We start from the raw sequence: 15,558 nt of genomic DNA, 5'->3' as shown, positions 1-15,558 counted from the left end.
GGAAATAGTGTATGAATCTAGCATCTTATGGCACTTTATACACCTTGAGCATATTTACATGCACATCCTGAATCTGTCTCCATCTTCCTTGGCAATAATTAAGTACCTGATCACATTCCCTATTTTATGCTAAATTAATTAAGCAAAGGGTTCTAACAAACTTCTCTTCCTGCTTACTGTGTTAAACTTTATTAGTAAGATGATTTTTTCAATTTTCCTGGAGTACATTCCACATTGTCAAATGTCACATGTGAATATACCACGTCAAATAATGTTCACAGGTTTATGGCACCACCAGGAATGCCATGTAAAATCAAATTTTATCTCTTACCCTAGCTTTCTTCCTTACTCAAATGTACAGCTGTTGATGCAGCATTTAATTAATGAGAGAACACAGCACAAACTCAGTGTGTACTGCACTCCTGAGTCATATCTTTTCCCTGTGCTAGAGGTGCCAGTTTGATTCAATGGCAAATGTTGGAGGAGGAGGAGTAGGAAGAGGAGGAGGAGGAGGAGGAGGAGGAAAGGAAGATGGGAAGAAGGAGGAGGAAGAGGAGGAGTAGGCAAAGTTGACCTCCTAACTAGGAGGTAAAAAGTAGATACAAAATACTGAAAGCATGTAATGAACTCTAGACACATGGCTCAGTGGGTAACATGTTTGCTACGTAATGTGAAGACTTCAGATTGGATTCGCAGGTAACGCAGACATGGTAGCAGGCTTCTGGAATCCCAGAACTTTTATAGAGAGATGGTGAACAGTGGCAGCAGACTTTCAGGATCCTCCAGGGCTAGACACCCAGGAAAAAATTGAGATCCTGTTTCAAGTTAGGTGAATGTAAGGATTGACAGTTGAGGCTGGCCTGTGAACGTCACACAGATCATTGCATGTCAGTACTTATCCTCTCGTACACAAACATACACAATCAGACATCCACATTCTCCACATAAGTAGAGACACCTCAGCACTGTGTCAGAAAGACAGTGGTCAGTTGTCCAGATTTCATCAAAACACTCACTGCTCCTTCCCTACTATTTTCCCTTAGTCAGGATCTAGAAGAAAAAGAGGAATCACCTGGGAAAAAAAAAAAGGTCCTTGAGAAAAATGCTTCCCATATGTTACTGGCTGATTGTTTCACAGCATACCCTGTGGGCTTATGCTACTGTTTTTGATGAATGTTATCTTTAAAGAATGAACATAATGGATGACAAACAACATTTATTAGTAACATGCTCAGAAGTTCTTGTCTAACAAAAGCGAGGCCAGAACTTCAGTGAGAATTATTTCTGATCTCAGAGCTTAGATCCAGAACATTGGATCAGAATTTTCATTTTAAGAGACACAGACTGAGAAAAAAGCAGTTATTTCAACAGAAGCTGTTAAGGAGGACTATAGTAATAAATCAAAATCCCTGAGACTTCACTAGAACCCATGTGTTACAGTCATGGTGATGATGTCACCTGGAGGCAGCTTGCTAAGCACCAGTGAGATGGTTTTGAGGTATGAATGATGACAGGAGTTCAGCATTGTAAGCCATCTGTATCAGTATGTCTAAAATGCAGACTAGTGAACAGCTATCATAGTAATCCCACAGGTTTCTGAGGGTCTTACATATTTATTCATGTCCATAACTTTTATCAAGGTTTCCTACCTGTAGCAACTTCAGAGCTGACCCAAGATTTAATAGCTCAAATGGAGGTAGTTCATTGTGGAGCTAGTTTATGTCAGCTTGACACAAGCCAGCATCATCTGGAAAGGAGGAAACTCTAATTGAAAAAAAAAATGCCTCAATGAGACTCTATTGTAGGCAAACCTGTAGAATATTTTCTTTTTAAAATTAATTTTAAAATATACATTCATATAATTTCACATGAATAAAAGTAAACTACATGCAGCAGGAAGACACATGAAATAATCAAGAGTTATGTAAATGTTACATTCATAGTGATTTGGCTATTTTTATTTGTCAAATTTGAATAAAGCGTCTTCCCTATCTTGTTGGGTCTCAATTTCTGAAGGAGAATCAATATCTATCATATCTACTCTTAATTAACTTAAAACATCTGTCTTGATCAAAAAACATCTTAATTGTAAGACTAAACTATCTGGTCTTCAACCTCAATGGAGATATGAGAAGAGATAAAACTTAAATATCTGAGTGGACCAGAAGTATAGGTTAGCAGCTTCCAAATTGAAAAATAGAAGTGAGGCAGTTTACTGTCTGAGCACTCACCCAACACTTTCTATAATGTTGGAGCATCATCTTCATCCTTCTAGCCCAATATCTCTGACAGACATATTTGCAAGGCAGGAACAATTGAGGACTTGCTTATCTTCTTTTGGCAAAGTTCAGCCATCAACTCTATCTGCATCTAAGCTTGTCCATTTTTAGGCAGAATTCTGTCTTTGTCAGAAATGAGGACATTTTGCCCACTGGCTTGTTTGCCACATTTGATGGCAACTCCATAAGGAGTTTGATGTTGATAATCTTCTTTGAGGTAGGCTGAGTGTTGCCAGGAATTAACTTGTCTTGTTGTCGAAGAATCTTTAGAATAATAGAAACAACTTTAAATGCCATATTCTGTAGATCTCCAAAACAATTGAAGTCCTTATTTAACTCTTTTACCTTATGTATCTATAGAATCATATATATCTGTTAGACCTAGGATATGTATTCTTGTGATAAAATTAGACTAGTTTTTGACATGAGCATGATTTGCATCAATATACAAAATTCTATACCAATGGATTAAAAATAACCTAATTTGTGAGTAAAAACTAAGGCCCTCAGTTTAGGAGTAGATTCAATATCTGCATTTAGTTCTATCTTCCCTCAATATTTCTATATCCTCTTTCTTCCATTTCTACTACTATCTCCTTACCTATGAAAGAAAGATAAAGGAAAAGAGAGATATGTCTGAGTCCAACCCAGAAGTGATTTTTGGGAAGAGGTCTATGTCACTTTGGTTGGGAAAAATCCTATGTTTTAGAAGAAAACAGGCTGATCAAGCCAAGAGCAGCAACCCAGTAAGCAACACTCCTCCTCAGGATCCTAGTCAGCTCCTGTTTTCAGTTATCTGCCTGTTTTAGTTCCAGTAATGACTTCCTACAGTGATGAATTGTGATGTCGAACCCTAAGGCAAATAAACTCTTTTCTTCTCAGGTTACTTTTTTCATGGTGTCTCATCCCAGCAATATTATCCCTAACTAAGACATGTTGCTTCTGGGATGGTATAGAAAATGAGATGTAATATGAATTATTTTATTTTTCAATAAAAATGTGTTTTAAAAAAAGACATGTTGCTTCAAATTTGACATCTCTTCCTAGTTTGCAGGTAACTAAAATTATCTAAAAAAGAAGTCTGGTTTTTAATCACAGTCTGAGATAAGTTTAATTACAAATAATCCAGGAGCCAGGAGCATTTTCTCAGCAGCTAAAAGGATATATAATCAATGGAAGATCATTCTCAAATATGATGGCATATTAAGGAACAGAGAACGTCATTAAGATGCAATCAATGAATGTGAATGAGCACAGAAATGAGAATCACGTGGAGGCAAATAAAAAAAAATGGACACACCATTCTCTGAAACTGACGAGGCTTCCACACCATCCTCTGAAACTGACTAGACTTTAACAGAAGGAAAATTCATTGGATATTATGGAGATAAGGACCCGATGCACAAAAACATTCCTGACACTAGTGTTAAGTTATTTATTTTGTGGTGCAGAAGCCTATATCATAACTTCACTCAGGTTACAGAAATAATCTGCTGCAAACCACAGTAGCCAGCAGCACCACAAAATCTCTCTCTCTCTCTCTCTCTCTCTCTCTCTCTCTCTCTCTCTCTCTCTCTCTCTCTCTCTCTCTCTCTGTACATACTTCTGTGTGAGGAGCTACTGGAATGTGGACATATGCCTGTAAACATTTTTCCACTTAAACCATCTCTTTTGATGTCAATATTCTTCATTTAGCTTCTTTTTTAAAATTGTATTTTATTAATTTATTATTACATCTCAAAGGTTATCCCATCCATTGTATCGTCCCATTCCTCCCTCCCTCCCATCTTCCCCTTATTCCCCTCCCATACGACTGTGACTAAGGGGAACTTCCAACGCCTGTATATGCTCATAGGGTATCAAGTCTCTTATTGGTAGCCTGCTATTGTTCCTCTGAGTGCCACCAGGTCTCCCCATTCAGGGGATGTGATCAAATATGAGGCAGCAGAGTACATGTGAAAGTCATACCTCACTCTCCACTCAACTGTGGAGAATGTCCTGACTATTGGCTAGATATAGATAGGGGTTTGAAGTATCCAGCCTACATTGTCCTTAGATGGTGCCATAGTTTGAGTGGGACCCCTAGGCCCAAATCTTCCTATCATAATGTTCTTCTTGAGGTTTCTATGACCCTCTGGATCCTTCAACTTTGCCGTTCTTCCATGCTTCTTTTATCTAGAATCCCAATAGGATGTGCTCCCCTCTGTCCCACTTTCCTGGTAAGTGAAGACTTTCATGGGACATGCCCCTTGGGCTATTATGCAAATACAAGTGAGTATATACCATTTAGCTCTTTCTGATTTTGGGAATTCTTTGTTTTCAATAGCTGAATATTATTCCGTAGTGTAATTGTACCACAGTTTCTTCATCCACTCTTCTACTGAGGGACACTTACGCTGTTCCTATGTTCCGGCTTTATGAAAACAGCTGCTAAGAACATGGTTGAATGAATTTTCTTGCTGTGTGCTGGAGCATCTTCTGGGTATATTCCAAGGAGTGGAATAGCTGGGTCTTGCAGAAACCCTATTCCTAATTTTTTGAGATAGCACCATATAGATTTTCAAAGTGGCTGTACTAGTTTGCATTCTCACCAACAATGAAGGAGTGTTCTTCTCTCTGCACACCCTAGCCAGCATGCGGTGTAGCTTGTATTTTTTATCTTAGACATTCTGATGGAAGCTCAGAGTTGTTTTGATTTGCATTTCCCTGATGACTAAGGAGGTTGCACATTTCTTTAAGTGTTTCTCAGCCATTTGGTATTCCTCTGTTGAGACTGTCAGATATATTGGAACAAAAGGCTGAAGATGATGCTCCAACATCATAGAGAGTTTTGGGTGACTGTTCAGGCAGCAAACTGTCTCTGTCATTCTTTTTCTTCTCAATTTGGAAGTTGGTAAATTGCATTTTCAGTTCACTACAGTAATTAAGTTTCATTTCTTCTCAAGTATCTGACAGGATTGAAGACCAGTTAGTTTATTCTTACAAGTATCTTCACTTGTTTAGGGGTTAAGCTATTTTTAGATCTAGATAAATGTTTTAAGTTGACAAACATGAGATATGATAGATATTGATTCTCATTCAGAATTTTAGAACTACCATAATAGGAAATACTTTCTCTACAAGGTTGTCAAATACAATTAGCCCAAACACCATGAATGTAACATTCATAGAATCCCTTATTGTTTCATGGTTCTTCTTGCTGTATGTACTTTTTATTTTTTGTAATAATATAAATGTCTATGCCAAAAACAAAATCAAGAACAAAAAAAATGAGATATATTAAAAAAAAATAAGAAAAAATTTCCCTTTCTATTTAAAGAGGAAATAATAGTTCTATAAATAAAACATAAGCTGAATTTCTTTCTTTTATCTACTTTTATAATGAACATCTTTAAATTCTTTTAATTAAAAAATAAACAGGGAAGAAATGGTTAATTACCATCTAGGTTAACAGAATTTCATTTAAAATGTAATCAGTATCCCACATTTAAGAATATCCAGTTTTATAAGAGGGCACATATTTCTAAATTCAATATATTGTTATAAAATCAAAACTAGGAACAGACTTGTTTTAGTTCTTTTATGTATGTTTGCATGTTTATGCATGTGGGTGCATGTATATGTACAGGTGTGCATGCACATATGTACTATGTACATGTATATGTAGAGGCTTGAGGTCAACCTTGGGTGATAGTCTTAGGGTGTCAGTCACTTTGATTTTTTAACTATTTCACTTGGTCTGGAATTTGCCAGTTTGTTTAGACTGGCTATCCAGGAAGATTCAGGGACCTGCATGTCAGAACCTCAGCAGTGCTAAGATTATGCTCCTGTATCAATAAGTACAACTTTTACATTTCTAACAGTGTATTTATTACTATGTGTACTATGTGTACTTGTATCATATCTTTCATGGGGAGGCCAAAGGTCAATTTGTGAGAGTCAATTCTCTCCTTCCACCATGTGAGTCTCAGTGATCAACCTCAGATTTGGCAGCAACTGTATTGTCGGTTAAATCATCCTGACCCTACTCTTTATGTGGATTCTGGGGAATCAATTGAGGTACTAATGTTCATGAAAAAACATACTTTTTTATATGAGCTCTTGCCCTGCCTCTTCTTGATTTTTCTTATAATACTTAGATGCTTCTAAACACAAACTGTAACATTTTACAAGGTAGCAATCCTTCCCATATCCAACCTTTAATGCACTCTTGATATTTTACACAGCTTTTATTTCCAGACACAAATCTACCTATCTTGTTCCCTTTTCTTTTGCAAGAGCAGTAGAAACAATTTAAAATTGAAATGAGTTATTTAAAATAAGCAGAGCAAATGTGACACTTTTTATGTTCACACAGTCAAACTCCCTACTATAGTAAAACTGTAATGATTATATATTAAATAAAAAAAACAGAAGGAACATTAAAAACCACCAAAACTGGATAGTTTTCTAGGGTCTGTTGCTGTTGAAGAATATATTCATTTTTTTATTAATTTATTCTTGTTACATCTCAATGGTTATCCTATCGCTTGTATCCTCCCATTCCTCCCTCACTCCCATTTTCTCCTACTCCCCTCCCCTATGACTGTGCCTGAGGGGGACTTCCTTCCCCTTTATATGCTCATAGGGTATCAAGTCTCTTCTTGGTAGTTTTCTATCATTCCTCTGAGTGCCACCAGGTCTCCCCCTCCAGGGGACATGGTCAAATATGAGGTACCAGAGTCCGTGTGAAAGTCATAACCCACTCTCCACTCAACTGTGGAGAATGTCCTGTCCATTGGATAGATCTGGGTAGGGGTTTGAAGTTTATGGCCTATATTGTTTTTGGCTGGTGCCGTAGTTTGAGCAAGACCCCTGGGCCCAAATCTGCCTATTATAATGGTCTTGTAGGTTTCTAGGATCCTCTGGATCCTTCTACTCTGCTATTCTCCCATGCTTCTCTCATCTAGAGTTTCAATAGCATGTCCTCCCTTCTGTCCCAGTTTCCTAGTAAGTGAAGACTTTCAGGGGACATGCCCCTTGGGATAATATGCAGATATAAGTGAGTATATACCATTTCATTCTTTCTACTTCTGGGTTAATTCACTCAAAGAATATATTCTTTAAAGACCCTTAGGATACTATTGCTGTGAAAAGAGAAGCATTGCCTCATCTTTGGGTATTTCAAGAGACCAAATGAATGATGTGGAACAGGACATTTTTGGAACATCATCTCCCAAATAATGACCAAGAGATCTATTTTATTAATTATGAGATTAGGTACTATAGCATGTCAGATTCTCAGCTATTTTAATGAGACAGTACTGGCCTGGCCTATGTCTGTCCACATGGTCCACTACCTCACAATCTTAGTCCCAGCAACACTTGTGTCTTCCTCTGTGTCCACCTGGCAACTCCTCTGTCTGATTCTTTCCCAGAGTTCCTACCTCTGTCTTAAACTACCCCCTTCTTTTTCTGATTTTGCTATATGCCATTGAGTTCTCTGTTAACCCAGTTGGAAGGTGAGGGCAGTGTATGTCTATGAAATACAGTACAAGTGTTGAGAATTTGGAATAATACAACCAAAGTCCAGACAGTAATGAGCAATGTGGTGGTAAAGAATTAACAACTGAATATACGAAGGTAACCTTCACACAGCTTACAAAAGGTCACCCCAACAATGAGATCATGCAATTACAATTACTAATGAGAAGTAAAATGTGAGGTAATTGCATGCTAGTTCAGCATTTATCATTCATTGGAATTTCAGACATAGCAGGGACATAGCAAAGGGAGTGGAGGCACAGCATTCCTAGACTAAGGAGAGAGGTGAGACCAGGTTACTCCCTACAGAATACTCACAGTTCCCAAGTGAAAGCCTGGAAGGGACTAAGATGGAGACATCTGGCTAAAATGATCAGTAAGGTGCTATCCACTAGGCTATGATTTGAAGGTACCATTTACTAATAGATTCTTAAAAAAAAAAAAAATTTAAAGAAGGACAAAAAAGAAATGAGTAACCATCACTCAGTGAGAATGTGAAGCCTCCTTTTTCTCTTTCAAATTCTTCAGGCTTTTTACATCTTCAGTTTCCACATTAATGGCTGAGCATGAGACCTTATAATTGAAGCCTATGCATTTTTTTTCATTATGTAAAAATACCACTACATTGTATGTCAAGGTTCTGCCCTGGGATTTTGAGTTCTCTCTATAAGTGATTTTCTCACTACTATGACTAGATATCTGACAAAAGCACCTTCATGGATGAAGAGTTTATTTGGCTCCAGTTAGGGGCTATAGACTACCATGATTGGAAGGTAGAGTGGCTGACCAGTTTGCACTTCCAATCTAGAAGCAAAGGAATGTAACCCAGGTATCCTGGGTATGACTCCTGCAATTTACATACCCTTGTCTTAAAAACCCAGCGTCTCTGGGCTTGGGTGGACTCTCTGACAAGCACACTCCAAGGGCACTCTCATCTTTCTTTTGTTCTTGCTATCTGCCTTTGTCTCTCTATTATGTTTAAATTGGTTAGAACTTTAGTGACTTAAAAGCTAGTTCTTTGATTTTGGACTGTTTTTATTTTGACCAAGCACTCTCCATTCTGTTTTCTGGACTTTTCTCAAGTCAAAACACCCCTTCCCCCACCTCCCAAGGAAGAGCACAGAAAGACTTGCCTAATCTCAATACAGCTAAGTACACTGCCCCTCTGTGTTCCCTCAAGTTAGGGAATCTCAGCAGAAAGTTCCCTCCTTGCCAAAATACCTACACAATTTTTTAAAGACATTGAACTGTCCAACCTCAACTTCATATGGAAAAACGAAAAGAACAGAATAGCTAAAACAATCCTATACAGTAAAAGATTTTCTGGAAGAATCTCCTTTCCTGATGTCAAACTGTACTATAGAGCAACAGTAATTAAAACAGCATGGTACTGGCACAGCAATAGGTTGGTTAATCAATGGAAGCAAATCAAAGTCCCAAAAATGAATCCTCACACATATGCTCATCTGATTTTTGACAAAGAAACCAAATCTATTCAATGGAAAAAGGATAGCATCTTCAACAAATGGTGCTGGTCTAACTGGATGTCTACATATAGAAAATGCAACTAGACCCATATTTTTCAAATGTACAAAACTCAAGTGAAGGGAATTAAAAACTTCAACATAAAACCAGAGACACTAAATTTGTAAGAAGAAAAAATAAGGAAGAGCCTAGAACACATTGATGTAGAATAGAGCTTCGTGAACAGAACACCATCAGCCCATCCCTTAGATCAACAATTAATAAATGGGACCTAATGAGACTGAGAAGCTTCTGTAAGACAGAGGACACTGTCAACAGAACAAAGTGACAGAGTGACAGCCTACAGACTGGGAAAAGATTATTATCAACTCAACATCTGACAAAGGCCAAATTTCTGAAATATATAAAGAAAACAAGAAATTAAACACCACCAAACCAAATAACCAATTAAGAAATAGGGCTAAGAACTAAATAGAGAATTCTCAACAGAGGAATATCAAATGGTTGAGAAACACTTAAAGAAATGCTCAACGTCATTAGTTCATAGAAATGCAAATCAAAATGACTCTGAAATTCCATCTTACACCCACCAGGATGGCTAAGATAAAAAAAAATTCAAGTGACATGGCATGCTGGCAATTATATGGAGAAGGAGAAACACTCCTTCATTGCTGGTGGGAATGCAAACTGGTACAACCACTTTGGAAATCTATTGGCGCTTTCTCAGAAAAACGGGAATTGGGCTTCCTCAAGGCACAGCTATTCCACTCCTTGGAATATACCTAGAAAATTCTTCACCACACAAAAGGGACATATGCTCATGCATGTTCATAGCAGTCTTATTCATAATAGCCAGTATCTGGAAACAGCCTAAATGTCCCTTAGTTAAAAAATGGATAAAGAAATTGTGGTACATTTACACTATGAAATACTATTCAGCTCAAAAAAAAAAAAAAAAAAAAAAAAAAAAAAAAAAAAAAAAAAAAAAGGAAATCCAGAAATTTGTGGACAAATGGAGGAAATTAGAAATGATCATACTTCATGGGTTATCCCAGAAACATAAAAACTCATATGATATATATTCACTTATAATTGGACACTAGCCCAAAATTTATGTCCCATGAATACCTTCACTTACCAAGAGATTGGGATAGACATGAGGACATCCTACTTGGACTCTACATAAGAGAAATATAGGAGATGTGGAAATAGAAGTATCCGGAGGATCTTATAAACTTCGAAGAATGTCTTAAGGAGTGGATCAGGGCCCAGTGGTATCCACTCAAACTATTGCACTAACCAAGAACAATACAAGTAGTAAGCACCAAACCCCTACCTAATGGACAGGACATCTTCCACAATTATGTGGAGAGCAGTGCTAACTCTGACATGAGCTCTGGTGTTCCATATTTGATGACCTCCCCTTGGAGGGGAGCCTTGGAGAAACTCAAAAAAATAATAGGCAGACTACCAAGATAAGCCTTGTTAACCTGTGACCATAAAATGGCAGAGTAGATCCCCTCAGACATCGACCTAAGGTACGATAATAGGATGGGGGTGGGAGGGTATGAAGAATGGAAGTTTGGAAGCTTGCCAGAGAGCAATTGAGTTGCAATCTGAATAAATTACTAAAAAACAAAAAATAAGCGGGTATATATATCATGCATGTCTTCTGGTTCTGGGTTACCCCACTCAGGATATTCTTTTCTAGTTCCATCTCTTTGCCTGAAAATTTCAAGGTTTCCTTCTTTATAATAACTGAATAGTGTTCCATTGTGCAAGTACTCCAGAGTTTCTTTATCTACTCTTCAGTTGAGGGACATCTAGGTTGTTTCCAGATTCTAACTATTATGAATAAGGCTGCTACGAACCTAGTTAGGCAAATGTCCTTGTTATATGGTAAAGAAACTTTTGGGTATATGCGCAGGAATGGAATAGCTAGGTTTTTAGGTAGCACTATTCCCAATTTTCTGAGAAAGCACCAGGTTGATTTCCAAAGTGGATGTACAAGTTTTCACTCTCACCAACAATGGAGAAGTGTTCTCCATTATCTGCATCCTTGCCAGCATGTGCTGTCACCTGAGTTTTTTATCTTAGCCATTCGGATATGTGTGAGATGTAATCCCAGAGTCCTTTTGACTTGCATTTACTTGATGGCAAAGGACAGGTATGGTGAGCATTTCTTTAAGTGTTTTTCAGCAATTTGATGTTTCTCTGTTCAGAGTTCTCTGTTTATGTCAGGTGCCCCCTTTTTTAACTGGGATAGTCATTTAGTGGTTTTTAATTTCTTGAGTTCTTTATGTATTTTGTATATTAGCCCTATGTCAGATGCAAGGTTGGTTAAGATCTTTCCCAATCTATGAGTTATTGTTTTGCTCTGTTGACAGTGTCCTTTGCTTTACATAAGTTTTTCAGTTTCATGCAGTCCCATTTATTGATTCTTGATCTTAGAGCCTGAGCTGTTGGTGTTCTTTTCAGGAAGTTGTCTCCTATGCCATGAGTTCATGGCTTTTCTCTACTTTTTCATCTAGTAGATTTAGTTTCTCATGTTTTAAGTTGAGTTATATTATCCACTCGGATTTTAGTTTTGTGCAGGGACTGATTTCATTTTTCTACATGTAGACATCAAGTTTGGACAGCACCATTTATTGAAGTTACTATATTTTTCCATCATATGGGTTTGACTTCATTGCCAAAAATCAAGTCAATAGGATTGTGGGTTTATTTCTGGGTCTTTGATTGAACTTCATTGATCAATCAGCCAATTTCTATGGCAGTATGATTTTGTTTTTAATAACTGTTGTTCTATAGTCCAACTTAAGATCCAAGACGGAGATTCCTCCAGAGATGTTTTATTTTACAGGATTGTTTTATGTATTCTGGGTGTTTTGTTTTTCCATATGCAGTGGAGAATTGATCTTTTAAAGTCTTTAAAGGATAATGTAGGAATTTTTATGGGAATGCCATTGAATCTGTAAATTGCTTTTGATAAGCTGGCCATTCATGTCATGGCCATGTTGATCATCCTGACCCAGAAGCATAGGAGCTATTTCCCTCTTTTTATATCTTCTTCAATTTCTTTCTTTAAAGACTTGATTTTTTTAATACAACTCTTTCAATAGCTTTGTTAGAATGATGCTAATATAATTTACTCTATTTGTGGCTATTGAAGTCCTAGCTAGAGTCATAAGGCAACAAAAGAATCTCAGTTGGATATAAATTTAAAAGGAAGAAATCCAACTACCAATATTCATGTATGACATGATACTATAGATAAAAAACACTAAAATTTCTACCAAGGGACTCCTACAGCTGGTAAATATCTACTGAAAAATGGCTGGATACAAAGTCAACTCAAAAAAGTCAGTAGCCATCTGGTATGCAAATAACAAATTGAGAAATAAATTAGGGAAACTATACCCTTCACAATATTTTTGTGTCCATTTTTATTGTAAAGAATTGTTTTGGCTATTTTCGGTTTTGTTTTTCCATATGAAGTTGAGAATTGATTTTTCAAGATCTGTGAAAAAAAATGTGCCAGGTTTCTTTAAGGTGTTTTCATACCTACTTAGTTTTGGTTAATCACCCCTTTAGTGCTTACTCCTCTCCCCTATCTCCTGGGTCCCTTCTGTGATTGTACCCTATAATCATCAGTATTTCTCCTTCTACATCCCAGACATGTCAGTCTTAATGAATAGAATCCTTTGCAAATGGTGCCTGACCTCATTTTTGAGAAAACAGAAATAGTAGAATGGAACTCTTTTCCATTGGTGGAGCATTAAACAATAGGACAATGAGTTTGTCACTTTATTACCAGCAGATTTGCCTGACTTACCTTTAGGATAAGGCCTCTTGCACCCTGGCCTCTATCCCTAATATGGTTAGAGAGGAGCATGCTCCCTATGCTGAGGGTAGCTTTTTGCTAAGTCTCAGTTTTCTGCACACTACAGAGGATAGGATATGTCACACCACTATTGGTTTTGGTGCTACTCTAATCATTCTCTTTCATAATAGAGTTTATTTTTTGCAGTGTTGATTCTTTCATTCACTGTTTCACACAGATCCAGCCTCTAATTGTACCTTGATGTACCTCTAAGAAAACATACTGAAGGAAATTCGCTCCTCTCCCCTATCTCCTGGGTCCCTTCAGCAAAGAAACATTTGCTGAATTCAATTAAATCATTGAAAAATTATATTTCAGGAGTGAAATGAAAGATAATACTGTAAAGTAGGTAGAAGAAAATAAAAATATCTTGGATTTAAAACAAAAGTCAATAACCATCAACAATACTTCTGGACATAATATGGTTTTTGCACATATCAGCTCCCTGAAGCTGTAACTACCTGCCCAAGATCTGTACAAGATTGTGCCAGTCAAAATTGCAACAAACTTAATAGGGAGCTGCCAAGACTCTATCCTTCTTGGAGATGATATTGTCTAGCTCCTAAAGGAGGGAATTGCTCTATTTTGGAAATATGGATTCTGGTATGTTACTCTTGCTCCAGAGTATGGACAAAAGGGTGAAGCTAATTGGAACAAGAGCTATAATCAACAAAGAAAATATAGAGTGAATATGAACCTCTGATGATGCTATTATAGAGAATACTCAAGGTAGTGGGAGGATGGAGTTAGTAGTGGATAGATATAATAATACACATTGTATCTAAACAAATAAATGAATAAATAAATAAATAACAGCAGTTTGAAAGGGTGATTAGGCTAGGGTCATTTAATCCAATAATAAAGCAATTTTTGGAAATTCAAAGATGGTGGCACCTATCACACACTGTATCTGATCTACCACATGCAGACTGGGACCTGAAAGGGAGCCACAGACAGCAAAAATTGGAGAATATTAGGTGAGTGGGGTCTCGCATAGTGGAGACCACAGGTGGGTCTGTCCCCAGGTCAACCAATGGCTAGCGGAGGATGGAAGAACAACACGCAGACCTCAGGACCAGAACCACTCTGCAAACTGAATCAAGGCACTATAACAGGAACTCAGTATATGGGACTTAACTCAGGGCAGTGAAGCACCAGAGCTTCTGGCCTGGAGAAATCACAGGGATGTGGGTAGATTTTTCTTCAGACCATCACTTCCCCCCGCCACCCCGTGCCAGTCCACAGAAATCCCCAGGGACCACATGGAATCCTAGGTAGCTGTGAAAACACTACCCAGCCATAGCAGCGGTGTCTGAACACAACTGCACAGGAACCTAGCTACAGGCCACAGCAGATAATTCCTGCACAATTAGGCAGATAAAACCCAGCATAGACAGGCTCCACAACCTGGCAGGGTGTCCCTCACACTTGAGAGAGACTGGACAACATTGAGGGGTAAGGACAGAAAACTAAACAGTGGCCCCCAACTCAGTAGGACTGAACGCATCACCATTGTGCTATTTTAAGATTCCTGAGAAGGTATGAACTACTGACTGCAGTGATCCATGCCTGCACATTAGGGCAGATAGAACCCAGCCTAACATGGCTCCATAGCCTTGCAAGTTCTCCCACACTCTTAGGAGAGGCTGGGCAGCCCTGAGGGGTCAGGACAGAAAACTAACCAGTGGCCACAAAACAGAGGGACTATATCTCCTCAGTTGCATAATCTGAATGAGACCAGACAGTAGCCTACCTCTGCTGATGCATTGGGGAGCCTAAGGTGTGAAATAAAGTCTCCTGTACCAGACACCAGATGACCTGCCTGTTCCAGGATAGAATTCCCTGATCCCCACAGGCACTAGAACTCTATCTATAATCACTGATCAACTATCCACTCTCAGGGACCAGTGAAGGATGAAAGAATGTACCTCCCAACATCAGAGACAGCAAGATGACTAAAAACTAGTGTAAGAATGCAAACAACAGAAACCAAACAAATATGGCGTCTCCAGATTCCAACTATTCTAAAGATAGCAACCTTCAGAACTCAAAAACAATTGAAATACATGAAAATGATCTCAAATCCTTAGTGTTGAAGATGATAATGGAAGAAACAAATGAAATATGTAAACAAATTCAGGAAGATGCAGACAAACGGGTAGAAGACATAAAATAAGCCTATGGGAAGGCATTGGAAGAAATTCAGGAAAATACAAAAAATCATATGAAGGAAACCAATAAAGCAGTTCAAGATCTGAAGGAATATAAAGAAGCACTGAAAGAAAATCATGAATAAACAAACAGATGAAAGAAATCAGTAGAAGAATTTTATATCTGAAGATGAAGATGGACACAATGATAAAGGCACATACAGAAGAAAAATGTGAA

This window comes from Acomys russatus, chromosome 6 (genome assembly GCF_903995435.1).
Source record: "Acomys russatus chromosome 6, mAcoRus1.1, whole genome shotgun sequence".
In the NCBI taxonomy this organism is placed as follows: Eukaryota; Metazoa; Chordata; class Mammalia; order Rodentia; family Muridae; genus Acomys; species Acomys russatus.
This window is presented reverse-complemented; position numbering follows the sequence as displayed.